This window comes from Perognathus longimembris, chromosome 5 (assembly GCF_023159225.1).
Source record: "Perognathus longimembris pacificus isolate PPM17 chromosome 5, ASM2315922v1, whole genome shotgun sequence".
NCBI classification, from domain to species: Eukaryota; Metazoa; Chordata; class Mammalia; order Rodentia; family Heteromyidae; genus Perognathus; species Perognathus longimembris.
In genome coordinates this window covers 59,899,942-59,912,710 of record NC_063165.1, presented here as the reverse complement: position 1 = coordinate 59,912,710, position 12,769 = coordinate 59,899,942, and the positions used below count along the sequence as shown (strand labels likewise).

At 42.6% G+C, this 12,769-nt stretch overlaps 1 protein-coding gene across 4 annotated transcripts in view; it reads left to right on the top strand.

Annotated features, from left to right (window-relative positions):
* St6gal1 (ST6 beta-galactoside alpha-2,6-sialyltransferase 1) overlaps positions 1-12,769 on the top strand; it is a 122,002-nt gene that overhangs the window by 22,398 nt on the left and 86,835 nt on the right. For 2 of the 4 annotated variants that reach the window (XM_048346980.1, XM_048346982.1), the window contains exon 1: positions 11,401-12,153. The exons of 1 other annotated variant lie outside the window; for it this stretch is intronic. The gene's annotated coding sequence lies outside the window, so the exon portion shown is untranslated. Of the gene's footprint in view, positions 1-6,798; positions 6,803-11,400; positions 12,154-12,769 lie in introns of those variants that run through there. One more of the 4 variants, XM_048346983.1, reaches the window with a different exon arrangement.

Sequence of the window (12,769 nt, the reverse complement as noted above, 5' to 3'; positions counted from 1 at the left end):
TTCTTAGGCCACCCAGGCTGAATGGAGCAACAGAAAAACTCCTAAAGCCAAACCAGAAAAGATTCAGCATTCTACCACTCACAGTTCTAGAGGTGGAGAAATCCACGATTAACGTGCTGACTGATTCCCTGTCTGATGAGAAGCCCCTTCCTACTTCACATATGGCAGCTTATCTCCCTATCCTCACTTAGTGGGAAGTCTAGCTAGCTCTTGGAGCATCTCTTTCATAAGGTGCTATTCCCATTAGTGACAGTTCAGCCTTCAAGACCCAATCCACTTGGATCCTAATTTTTTCTACCCCTTTAGTCACTGCCTCATTTTTCTGCTCCTGGAAAGCTTTCTGCACTTGCTTCCTACCTTCTGTCCTCTCATTCCCAATTAAACTTGATCTGTCCAATCTTTTGTCTCATCAGTACATTTGTCACTTTCACCAATAACTGATCATTGCCAAATCCAGTGGTTAAATCTTAGTCCTTGTCTTGACTGGTCAGCAGCAAGGGACACTTACATATATGCATTCCAACCCCCTTGGACTAGCTTCTTCCCTTGACTCCCAGAGCCTGAGCATTGCCCCTGTCTTCTTTTTGCTCAAGGCTAGCACTCTACCACTAAGCTACATTCCCAGCCCCTCTAATTGTCTTTTATTAGCTTATCTCCTCTTGTCAACTCTTGGGTATCCCAGACAGTGGTCCTTGGTCTTGGCTCCCTTCCTGTCTCCTCAGTTCCTGGTGATCATCTTCCATCCATATGCCAACACTCTTTGATATGCATCTCTATTCCCTGACTTTTGCGGAACAAATGTCCTTGGAGGTCAAAGAGAATCTCAAATATGACAAGGTGAAACCAGACTGCTGCTTTTCATTCTATAACAGTCACCCCACTTCAAGAGATAACAGGCCTTAGGGTTTACAACTCCAGAACTCTAAAGTTCTTCTTGTCTCAGGCTGCATTTATGAGAACAAAAAAGATAGTTGTTTTTTTCAAATTGAACCAAGAAAGTAAATACTTATTTTGCTCAGCATGTTCCTTTTGATCTAACACAGTCGGTTTTATTTATTTATCTATTTATTTATTTCTGGTACTGGAGCTTGAACTCAGGGCCTTGTTCTCTAGCTCAGCTGTTTTGCTCAAGACATGTACTGTACCACTTGAGCCACAGATTCACTTTTGGCTTTCTTTTTATTGGTTATTTGGAGATAAAAGTCTCATAGATTTTTCCTGCCTGAGCTAGCTTTGAACCTCATACCTCAGATCCCAGCTTCCTGAGTAGATAGGATTATAAGTATAAGCTATGGGCATCTGGAAATCTCTGTTTTTCAGTATTTAGGATAGACTCATACCTGGCTCTTCTGCTTCTTCTTTTTTTTTTTTTTTTTTGATTCTGTGGTCTCTTTTCAAAACAGCAACCAGAGCAGCTTTTTAAAAATTATTTATTTATTTTTCAAGCAGAGAAGAGTTAGGGGGAGAGCAACTGCTGACCCACACAAGATTGAGGTGTGGGGAGACAGTGGGGAAGGAGGAAGAGAAAAAGAGAGAGAAAGAGTTAGAGCACCTTTTAAAAAGGTGCAATGTCATGTTTCTGCTTAAAAGCCAATGAGTGATTTCCATTTTCCACAGAGCCACAGCTCTCAGGCCTGCAGGATTCTGCATGACCTGACTTTTAGACCCACCCAGTCTTTATCTCCTGAAGTATATACTCTCTGCCTCTTTACTTTGCTTCATCTCCCAGGGTGTGGGCTATAATCATATACTGTATTTTTTTTTTTTTTGCCTTACAGTTGTCACATTTGTTGTTCCTTTCAGGTGGAACACTGTTCCTTCAGACATCACTGTGGTTTATCCATCTCTTCCCTTAGGTTCCTATTTAAATAGCACCTTGACAAGAGAGGCCACCTGACCATAGTTATAGGATAATAATGTCATGCCTGCCTCCTTCCACCCTCACAATTGGACCTTTTCCTTTTAGCCTACATGTTGTTTAAGATTATATAACACCATTGACCTTACTTTGACTCTTTTTACTAAGTTATTTTCAAGAGGGCAGGAATTTCTTTTGGAATTATTTCTTCAGGACCCAGAGCAATGGCTCAGAAATCATAAGCACAATGGATATTTGTTGGACACATTTAACCAAGTCTTCACAACAATCCTTCAAAATTAGTTAATGTAGCTGATGAATCATGCTTGTCATCATGCCTGTAATCCTAGCTACTCAGGAGGCTAAGATCTGAGGCTCACAGTTCAAATCCAGCCTAGGCAGAAAGTCCATAAGACTCTTATCTCCAATTATCCACCAAAACACTCACTAGAAGTAGAGTGGTAGCTCAAATGGAAGAGCACTAGCCTTAAGCAAAAAAGCTCAAGGACAGTACTCAGGTCCTGAGTTCAATCCTCAGGACCAGCACAAACAAACATAAAAAAAATTAGTTATTGTAATTCACAATTTATAAATGAGGAAACTGAAGTTCACAGAAGTTATGCATTTTTTTTTCAAAGTAACTCAGCTTGTTAGCATAGAACTGGAACTTTAACCTTCTAAGGGCTTGTGTTGTTAAACGATCTTTCTGCTGATTCTGGCTTCCTCCAGTTCTCACATCTAAAGTGACCTCATCCCCCTGACCGCACCCCCCCCCCAACATCTTGTTGCAAGCCTGGTAGAGAGACAAGATCCTTGTGAAAAATGTTCCTAGTAGGAGTGGAAGTATGGGAAGTGCATACTGACATCACGATACCTGCACGTTCCAAGTCTGAAAAATCTGTGGAAATTAAGTTTTAATTTTAAGTTTTAATCTTAAGTCATTTGATGATGAGCTGAGGTGAGAATCTATCTAGAACTATGCAATTAAAAAAAACTTTCTTTCTCAGTAACTCCTACTTTTGAATGATCTTCCCAGGAACATATTAAATGTTCAGGGCTGATTAAGATTAGCCCAGCAGGCCAAGCTGAGGCAGGCAGATGGAGGGAGGGAAGGTCTACAAACTCCACAGTGATACATACCTCTTTCTCTGCTTTATTCACACAGAACTGGAAAGGTAGGGTCATGCTCCACATTCCCTAGGTGTCATATTAGAGGAGCCTGCACAAACTCAACAGCTCAAGAGACAAGCCCCATAGATACTGATATATGGACTTCTCTAAATAAAATAAACAAATGAGTTGTCTCATTCACCCCTAAGATGTGTTCATTCTTTTAATATATTGCTCTGGCATACACAGTCTTCAGCTGGATTCTGTAGTGTGTCCCCTTTTAAGTTAAGAAACAACAACAAAATAAGCAAATAAACAAACAAAAACAGGCCCTGGTGCCTCACACTTATAATCCTAGCTACACAAGATGCTAAGATCTAAGGATTGAGGTTCAAAGCCACCCCAGGCAGAAAAGACTATAGAACTCCTATCCAATTAACCACCAAAAAGCTTGAAGTGGAGATGTGGCTCAAGGGCTAGAGAACCATCCTGAGCAAAGAAACCAAGCAAGAGCAGGAGGCCCTAAGTTCCAGCCCCAGTACCAGCATACAACCCCTCTTCCTCTCTCAAACCAAAGGACAAAGGTTGAGAGGAAGAAAGACAGAAACCAATAAAGACTACCAACATAAAATCCTCACAAAACCTAAAGACAATATAGAGAGCAGAAGAAAACTTCACAAAGACTATAAGTGCTAGTCTCAACAAAAGAAGGACTGTATTAGTAAGAGAAATATACCACAGAAAGGAGTGTTTGGCGAACAAGATAGAGCTCTTAGAAATGAAAGTACGATAGCAGAAATAAATCACTAAAGATTTGGAATACAAAGTTGAATAAAACTCGCAGAAAGTCAAACAGGAGAGAAAAAGAAATGAAAGTAAGAAGAGGTGATTGTAAGAAGTCCAACTTATGTATAATATGACTTACAGGAAAAGAGAAGTCTGGTGCAAGTGGCTCACTTCTGCAATCCTAACTACTCAGGAGGCTGAGACTTGAGGATCTGGGTTTGATCCAGGCAAGACTCTCATCTTTAATTAACCATGACAAAAACCAGAAGTGGAGGAGTGATTAAAGTGGGAGAGCATCAGCCTTGAGTGAAAAAGCTAAGGAACAGTACCCAGGCCCTGAGTTTATATCCTACTACCTAAAAAGAAGAAGAAAAATGAATAGGAGAAGGAAAAGGAGAGGAAGAAGAAGAAAGAGGAGGAGAAGGAAGAGGACGAGGAGAGAATAGAAAAGATCCATATAAATAATACAAGATAAATTTTGAGGACAGAAAGATATGGACTTCTAAACTGAACAGCCCACTGGAACACCTGGGCCACACACAGATAAAAGGCATGCATTGGATCAAAGCTTCTACCCCGGATTGGTAGGTCACTGCAAACCAACCAGCTAAACAACCAACCAGTCAACCACAAAAGCCACATTTCTATGTAGAAAACAGACAAAACACAAAAAATCAACACAGATTCTTTGTGAGAAGAGAAACCTTCTGGACACTAGCCATTTGATTCCTACGGCCACACAATAGTTTTCAGACAACAAAGTTCTGGGAGCATATTATTTCCAATGGAAACATTCTATCCAGACAAATTACAAATCAAATGTGTGGGTGGAATGATGGCATGCTTAGATAGGCAAGGTCTCAATTATTTTACCTCCCTTAAAGCTTTTTTTTTTTTTTTTTAGGCAGCTACTATGCATCTGTTCCTCCAAGAAACAGATAATTTACCAAGGAGTAAAGAGGAGAAAAGAAGTGAGGTCTCCTAAACAGCCCATAAGGCTACCAGTTCAGGCTGTAGTATAAGGAGAGAAGGTTCTAGAAGGGAGGACTTTAAAAAATTAAAAACAAACAAAAAGCACTAATTGCATGATGGTAATTTGCTTATTGTGATAGCAGCTTGATACTTGTGTTGGAATGTTGGGGCTGAATTAGTGATACATAGAAAACTAAAGGCCCTAATGAGGTATTAACAGACTCCGGAGTTGACAAGAGGGCATGAACTTGGCCTGACTGTGAACATGAATATTTGCCTGCTCATGATAATGTTCAGTTTTGTTGTTGACTTAATAAAACCTATATAAATCTATTAGGAGAATGTGGGAAGGAGAAGTGTGTGGGGTGGTCCATCTTTACTTTCTGTGGTAAAGAAGTAAATGACTATTACTTAACACTGAGAAGAGAGCCATATGAGCATGGTATTTATAGATAGTGAGATATTATGGAAGTTGAAGATAGTCGAAAGTCATTGCTTTTGGGCAGCAGAAATGAACAATATGGACAGCTAAGTGAGGCTATTGTTTCTTCTTCTAAGCTGGGCAGTGTTGCTGGACTTGAACAGTTGAGCGCAAGGGTTCCTTAGATTAAAAGATGGCTGAGCCGAGTGCCCCTGTTTTACGCCTGTAATCCTAGCTACTCAGGAGGCTGAGATCTGAAGTTGGCAGTTGAAAAAAAAAAGGTAGCAGTAGGAAAGTCCTAGAGATTCTTATCTCTAATTAACCAGCAGAAAACTGAAAGTGGCACTTTGGTGCAAGTGGTAAGAGTGCTAGCTTGAGATGAAGAGCTCAAGGACAGCGCCTATGCCCAGAGTTCAAGCCCCAAGACCTACAAAAAAACAAAAAAACAAACAAACAAGAAACACAAAGGTGGCTGAGTCTAAGTGCAAGTGGTTTAGGCCTATATTCTTAGCTGCTCAGGAGGCTGAGATCTGAGAAACAGAGGTTCAAAGCCAGCCTGGGCAGACAAATCTGAGAGACTATCTTTAGTTATCTACCCAAAAGCATGAAGTAGAGGCAAGGCTCAACTGGTAGCGAATCAGTTGTGAGCCAAAAAGCTAAGTGAGAGTGAAAGACTGAGTTCCCAGTATGGACACACACATACAGAAAGGGTGGCCGAGGAGTATCCAATACCCAGAGTGGCACTAAAACAGGCCCAATGTCACCTGCATGGCTGCCGTAGCAAGCTCCTTGACCACAGTCAGATACTCCTTTGGAGAGTTTTTATAAGGCAGTTGTCCATGAGCTTTCCTTCCTTGCTTCTATAAATTAATTTCTTCTGCAAATGAATTCATATGCCATTTCTCCCTTTGTCAGTAACCATTCCTGTTTTCATTCCTCAACTCAAATTTAATTTCAGCTCTTGACTGAGGTATCGTGCCCTAGTTTTATTCGAACATTGGAGGGAACAAAGGCCCCTGGGAACAGGATTGTCTGTGGAATTCTGGCTTACTTGTTTTCCAGCTGTGTGCTTGCAATAATTGCTAAAACTCTACTCTCCTCATCTGAAAATGGAAAAGAAAAACACTCCTGGTCTTATAGGATTATGTGAGGAATAAAAAAACAATTTACTAGCTAAGGTGCCTGGCACTTAGTAATTGCTAAAATTACCCCCCCCCCCCCAAATGAACACACTTGGCCTAAGACAGGAAACCCATAGTGTTGCATCCAAGCCTCACAGATGAAGGGGTTGTGGGGATGTAAGCCCTGATTGGGCAAAGGAGGCTTGAAATACTCTGGGAGGTTCCTGATTTTAGCAGAAGTTCTTGTTGTATTTTGGGTGCAGTGTCATCTGATTTGATTGCAGTGCTCAGCAAGTTTGACGAGACCCGGATCTGGAATGTTTTATGTACATTGGATTTGTAAAAGCTCTCAGCTAATTTACTTCCATAGCCCAATCCAAGCAGAATGATTGCTCACATCCTAAGTGATGTGGAACAATGAATCCAAAGTTAACAGAATTATTCTTTACCTTAAGACTCTTGTGAACCTGATAGCAATTGCTCACTGATGCCAGGTTCCTGATCTGGCCAGAACCTCAGCCCTGTAACAGGCCAGTCCTTCTATCTTGACTTTGAATAGACTGCTTTGTGCAGCTGGGCCATGAACTTCTTGGGTTCGTCTCTCCCTTCCTTCCTTCCTTCCTTCCTTTCTTCCTTCCTTCCTTCCTTCCTTCCTTCCTTCCTTCCTTCCTTCCTTCCTTCCTTTATTTTGGTATTATTACTGGGGCTTGAAATCAGGGCTTTTCATTCTCACTTGGCTTTTTTCTGTTCAAGGCAGGCATTCTACCTCTTGAGCCATACCTCTACCTCTGGCTTTTTACTGGTTAATTGTAAATAAGAGTTTTATAGGGGCTGGGGATATAGCCTAGTGGCAAGAGTGCCTGCCCCGGATACACGAGGCCCTAGGTTCGATTCCCCAGCACCACATATACAGAAAACGGCCAGAAGCGGCGCTGTGGCTCAAGTGGCAGAGTGCTAGCCTTGAGCGGGAAGAAGCCAGGGACAGTGCTCAGGCCCTGAGTCCAAGGCCCACGACTGGCCAAAAAAAAAGAGTTTTATAGATATTTCTTTCCAGGCTGGCTTTGAACTGTGTTCCTTAGATCTCAGCACCCTAAATAATTAGGGTTATAGGCATGAGCTACCATGTCTGGCTCTTTTTGAGTTCTCCGGTCTTTGAAGTACTCAGGAAATCCCAGCAGACTGGTCATTACCTTACCCTTGGGCACCTGGAGGAAACAGTAGTGGAAAGAAGGGGTTTAGGAGGGCCCTGTAACCTTTCTTTTTCCTAGGGTTACTTGCTCTGTCTTTTGGATACTTCTGGAGATGAGGGTAGAGAGCAAGGGGATTGGATGAGTTTATGACAGACAGATAGGTGGCGGGGGGAGGGGCAGAGCAGCCGTGGCAGGAGAATTAAGCAGAGAACAGGTCCTGAGTTCAAGGACAGAGTTGAGTAACACCTTGGTCACTGGGTCTCAGAAGACAAGCAAAACCTAAATCCAAATGTCAAGTGCAGTGACCCTTGAGGGATCAGGAGGTCACAAGGGTCAGTGGTGGTGATGTGGATTAACTGGGAGCTGCATGAAAACCACCAAAGAAGCACCTGTGTATATAGGTTGGGGAGGGGGATTTAGAAGGGGACTTGTGATCAGCTGACTGTGTCATGCAGAACAGGCAACAGAAGGAATTTATACATAATCATTTCATAGGAAATCTTAGAATTTACATTAGAAATAAATCATGCAGCTTTACTGTAGCGATCTGTTTGGTCCTGGCTGATAGTTGTCTCTTAATCAAACCACAGTAGAAGACCTAAGTGCTTCATCAAAGAAGCCGCTCGAGTGTCACTCACAACCCTTTTTATCCTCCAGTATCCAGAGATAATTTAAACTAAACTTTTGTATGAGTAGGAGAAACTGAGGCCTGAGCTCAGTACTGTCCTAGCTGGTCCACACAAGAAAATTAAACAGGCTCAAAAGTAGGAATCCATGTGCCTCCCAGCTGCTGGAATCACCAAGCATATCTGCCTCTTCTGACCTCTGCTTGGGCCTTTTAAAAGGCTACCTTCCCTCCTTCTACAAGGTCCTACAATCCCATGGCTTGAGTTTGGCATGTCATTTTTGTCACAGAGCCACCCTTACCTTGTACTAGGATCTACCAGTCTTTGCCAGTATGAAAAAGATTCTCATAGGTCCAGCTGTCTTATTTCAAGTTCTACCTTAGTAGACTAGGGCAGACCTTGGTGTGAGAGGTGGGGTAGGCAAAAGTTAACCAGATAGAATGACTTGCTTAGTTCAGTAATGTTGAGGTCAGTCTGGCAAACTATGAGTGCTATGTTCCTAAGGGAGCACAGGAAGCATCAGCAATAATGCTTTGTGTACATGTTGAAGAATAAAAGGAAATGGAGGGACAAAGGGTGAACAAATGCAGCAGTGATAATCACTAGACACTATGTTAAAATGAATTATACAACTTTTGGGTAGGGATGGGAGGAAAAGTTGGGGGATAGTATGGGAAGGGATGACAGGAGACTTGGGCCAGGCATCAGTGGCTCATGTCTGCAGTCCTAGCTACTCAGGAGGCTGAGACCTGAGGATCATGGTTGCAAGCCAGCTCAGACAGAAAAGTCTCTAGACTCTTAACTCTAGTGGATCTGTGGGTCAAGTGGTAGAGCACCAGCTTTGAGGGAAAAAGCTATGGGACAGCGCCCAGGCCCTGAGTTTGAGACATTCATATATGCACATGCACACATAAACAAACAATCAAAAAATAAGAAATTTGGGGCTCCAAGGTCTTTGCCTTGGTTCTAGGGCCAAAGAAATCTAGGCAGAGTCTAGACAGAGTCCCAAGTGAATTTTTAATCTCACTTCATGAAGGCTTGGCTTGGAGTAAAAGGAGAGATACAGTCTGGCTACAAAGAGATGGAGCACAGAGGTCTTCCTTCCTGATTAGCTTAAGGTGAACCAGCAGCCCAAGAGAAACCCTCAACCCCAGGCCCTTGTTCTCAGGAGCTTCTGTTTCTGTTGGTAGAATGGTCCTTACTTGGGCTGGGAATATGGCCTAGCGGTAAAGTGCTCGCCTCGTATACATGAAACATGTGTTCTATTCCTCAGCACCACATATATAGAAAAAGCCGGAAGTGGCGCTGTGGCTCAAGTGGCAGAGTGCTAGCCTTGAGCAAAAAGAAGCCAGGGACAGTGCTCAGGCCCTGGGTTCAAGCCCTAGGACTGGCAAAAAAAACCCCAAAACAAATAGAATGGTCTTTACTTAGTCACAGTCCCTGCTGGTCACCAGCAGCCTGTGTGCAGGCAGAACCTATCCCTGACTCCTCTCCCATCCTCACAGTTAACTGTGCTCCTAGTGATTTGTTGACATTAATTATAGACAATGGCAAAGTGATTGAGACCTTGGCAACTTTCTCTTTTTCCATCTCACCTGATGTCTGCTGTTTGCTTTGTTTTGCTCTGAATCTTTATGAGTCCTTGACATTTCCACCCTGTCTAGTGGTAAGATCAGCTTGGCTTTTCTTTTCATTCCCTCCCCCCTCAGCCAATCACAGAACGACTCCTGCTTCTCTTGGTTTCAAAGGCTTTCTTTCACTTGCCACCCCCGCCCACCCCCCTTCTTGGATTTCAACCACTCTATCTCCTTCCTTCAGAGGGTTTCTTCCTTTTTCTCCGGCGGGCTGGCTCCCTCCCCAGGCTGAAAGGCCGTTTTGCATCACAGATCTTATCTTAGACTGGATCTCAGCTGAGTGTGGAAAACCACAAGTTAAGATTTCTGGAATTGGGCACTCCTTTCTACTAGAAATGTCACCGTGGTGAGTGAGGGCATGGGTGTGGGGACAAGGGAAGTGTTGGAGAAATGCCTACTGGGAGGAATTCCTATGCCACCACTATTCAAAACGTGAAAAATTTGCAAGCTCTTTGACCCAGCAATTTGATTCCTAAGATGATGTCTTAAAGTTGTGGACACTTTTTGTAATGAAAATGGGAAGAGTGGATGATAACAAGTGCCTAGCCTTTAGGGGGTGTGTACACATGATCGTACATCTGTCTAGATATCATTCATGGATCACAGGGACTCACCAGTACATACATATTGTAGACCATTCAAAGATACTGCAGAAACCTGCTTCTTAATGACACATAGTAAACCATGTCTGGCATTTTAATACCTGACTGATAGTGTGTGGAAGCCCACACATGTATGCATGCACACACGCCTGTGCTCTACTACTTGAACCTTTAGATCTTTTTGCTTTTGTTATTTTGTAGATAGGATTTTAACATTTTGTCTAGAGCCAGTTTCAGGGTTGGATCCTTCTTTGTATTCCATCCTTGCAGTAGGGCTCACAGGCATTCACTATTATAGGCTTATAAGATGGTGGGAGTGGGGTGGGGTGGAGTGGGGTGGGGGGAGTTGTCTTTACTAACTTTAGCCTAATTTGGCCTCAAAATTCCACTTTTCTCATCTCTGCCCCTAAAGAAACTGGGATTACAGGTGTGAACCAACACACCTAGCTGCTTTTTCGTATCTTTATAAAAATCTAGATAACAACAAAGGAAAACAAAACCAGGAAGTATTTGTTCTCTGTAACTTCCGTTGAGTAGAGAAAGAGTGGGTAACTTAGTAGCAATGAATGTCAGCTGCAGATGATTCTCTAAATGAATCTTTTAATGTTGACAAGAACAGTCAACAACAAAACAAATAGTATGGTTCTATATATGTGGAATTAAGAGTAGGGATGACCAATATTGGACTGGAGAAGGTAGGAGAGTAGATTTTTATTTTATTTTTTTGCTCAGGGCCTCATACTTTCTTGGCTGGTACTCTACCACTTGAGCCACACCTCCAGCCCTGTTTTTTTATTGGTGATTTTGGAGGTGGAGTCTCTGCTTTGAGCCTCAATCACCCAGCTACTTGCTTCTTGAGTAACTAGGATTGCAGGTGGATAGTGGCTAGTTTTGATGAAGAGCTAGTGACAGGGACTAAATCTGAGGTAGGTTTTTAGGGAGCAGTGATAATATTTTGTTTCTGGAGTAGTTAACCAAATGACAAAAATGTTCCTATTTTGCAATAATTCTTTGAGCTGTGTGTATATGGTATATATATTCCTATTCTATTCAATAGAAAGTAAAAATAACAAACAAAAGAATGAGTGACTTTTCTTTTACCTATATTACCTTGTTAAAAATGTATTAAAAGAACTTGCATTCCTTTGGCACGAGGAAAAACAATAATAAACAATTACTTTCAAAACAAGCACTATCCACCCATCACATATTAAGTGTACAGACTGAAAATTTGGGCTCAGTGAAAATGTCTCCAGAATGAGCAAGAAATTGCATTTGTGTTCATAACAGCATAAACAACACATTCTAGGTCAAAGGGAAAAGGTGAAATCAACAATTCAGCAAGCCTTACCTAAACACAAGAGTTGGGCTGGACCTGCAAAATTTTTACCTGGCTTTTCTTAAGACCAATAGAGTAGCGTCAGGATTCAGTGGCAGAAGTAGAGTTTGCTTTGCTTAAGCTGTAGCTTACTCTGATTGCCTAGCCCCAGAAGGGCTGGTTGTGGGTGAACACAGGGCCCCTTTGGGCCCAGGAAAAGGGGCTGTCCTTCAGTCTAAGGCTGTGGTTGTGAGAGGGGTTGGTTCTCAAGTGGCCAGGGTGACTAGGGATGGGAGGAGCTCGGATGGGAGGAGCTTGGGTGCTCAACCCCCTGCTTTTATTAATGTAAGTGTTTCTGGTAGAAGGCTCAGCCCACAGCTTTATTGTTTTTCCCCTGTAGGCAGGGGTAGAGCCAGTTGTGCATGGCTTTGCAGCACCACCAGCAGCCCAGAGAGAAGCCCAGCTGAGATGAACCTGTCTTCAGCCCTTTGTCCTGGTTCTCTCCCAGAGCTGAGGTAAGAGCCCTGGACTCTATCTTGGGGAAATAAGACAGGACAGAATTCCTCTTTGGGGGAAGGAGATGGAAACTTCTGACTCTTAGGTTCTTGAAAGAAGGAACAATCATTTCTGGTTCAATGAAGCCATCTGTTTCCACCCCAGCACACCTGGAAGCAAGGTCATTTGATAACCAAAGGAAATGTTGATTTGCCAGAGCAGGTCTTTTGGAATCTTGACAAGGAGAGGATGAATTTGTCCTCCAGGTAGGATGGCACTGGTTCAGGTAAATGTTTAGGTGCACTTGCACTATTCTGCAGTGCAAAACACACAAACACACACTCCTTACCCCAGAGGGGTAGAGTGGTTAAAATTAGGCAAGGGCATGATCACAAATCGTTCTGGTAAACTTGCTAAAATAATTTAATTAGATTTAAAAATGCCAGTATTAGCCCTTGAACTTGGGGCCTGAGTGCTGTCCCTTAGCTTTCTTTTTTTTCACTCAAGGCTGGTGCTCTACCACTTAAGCCATACCTCCACTTCCAGCTTTTTGCTGGTTAATTGGAGATATAAGTCTTAGGTTTAGACTAGCTTGGAACCATAATTCTCAGATCTTCTCTGGCTCCTGAGTAGCTA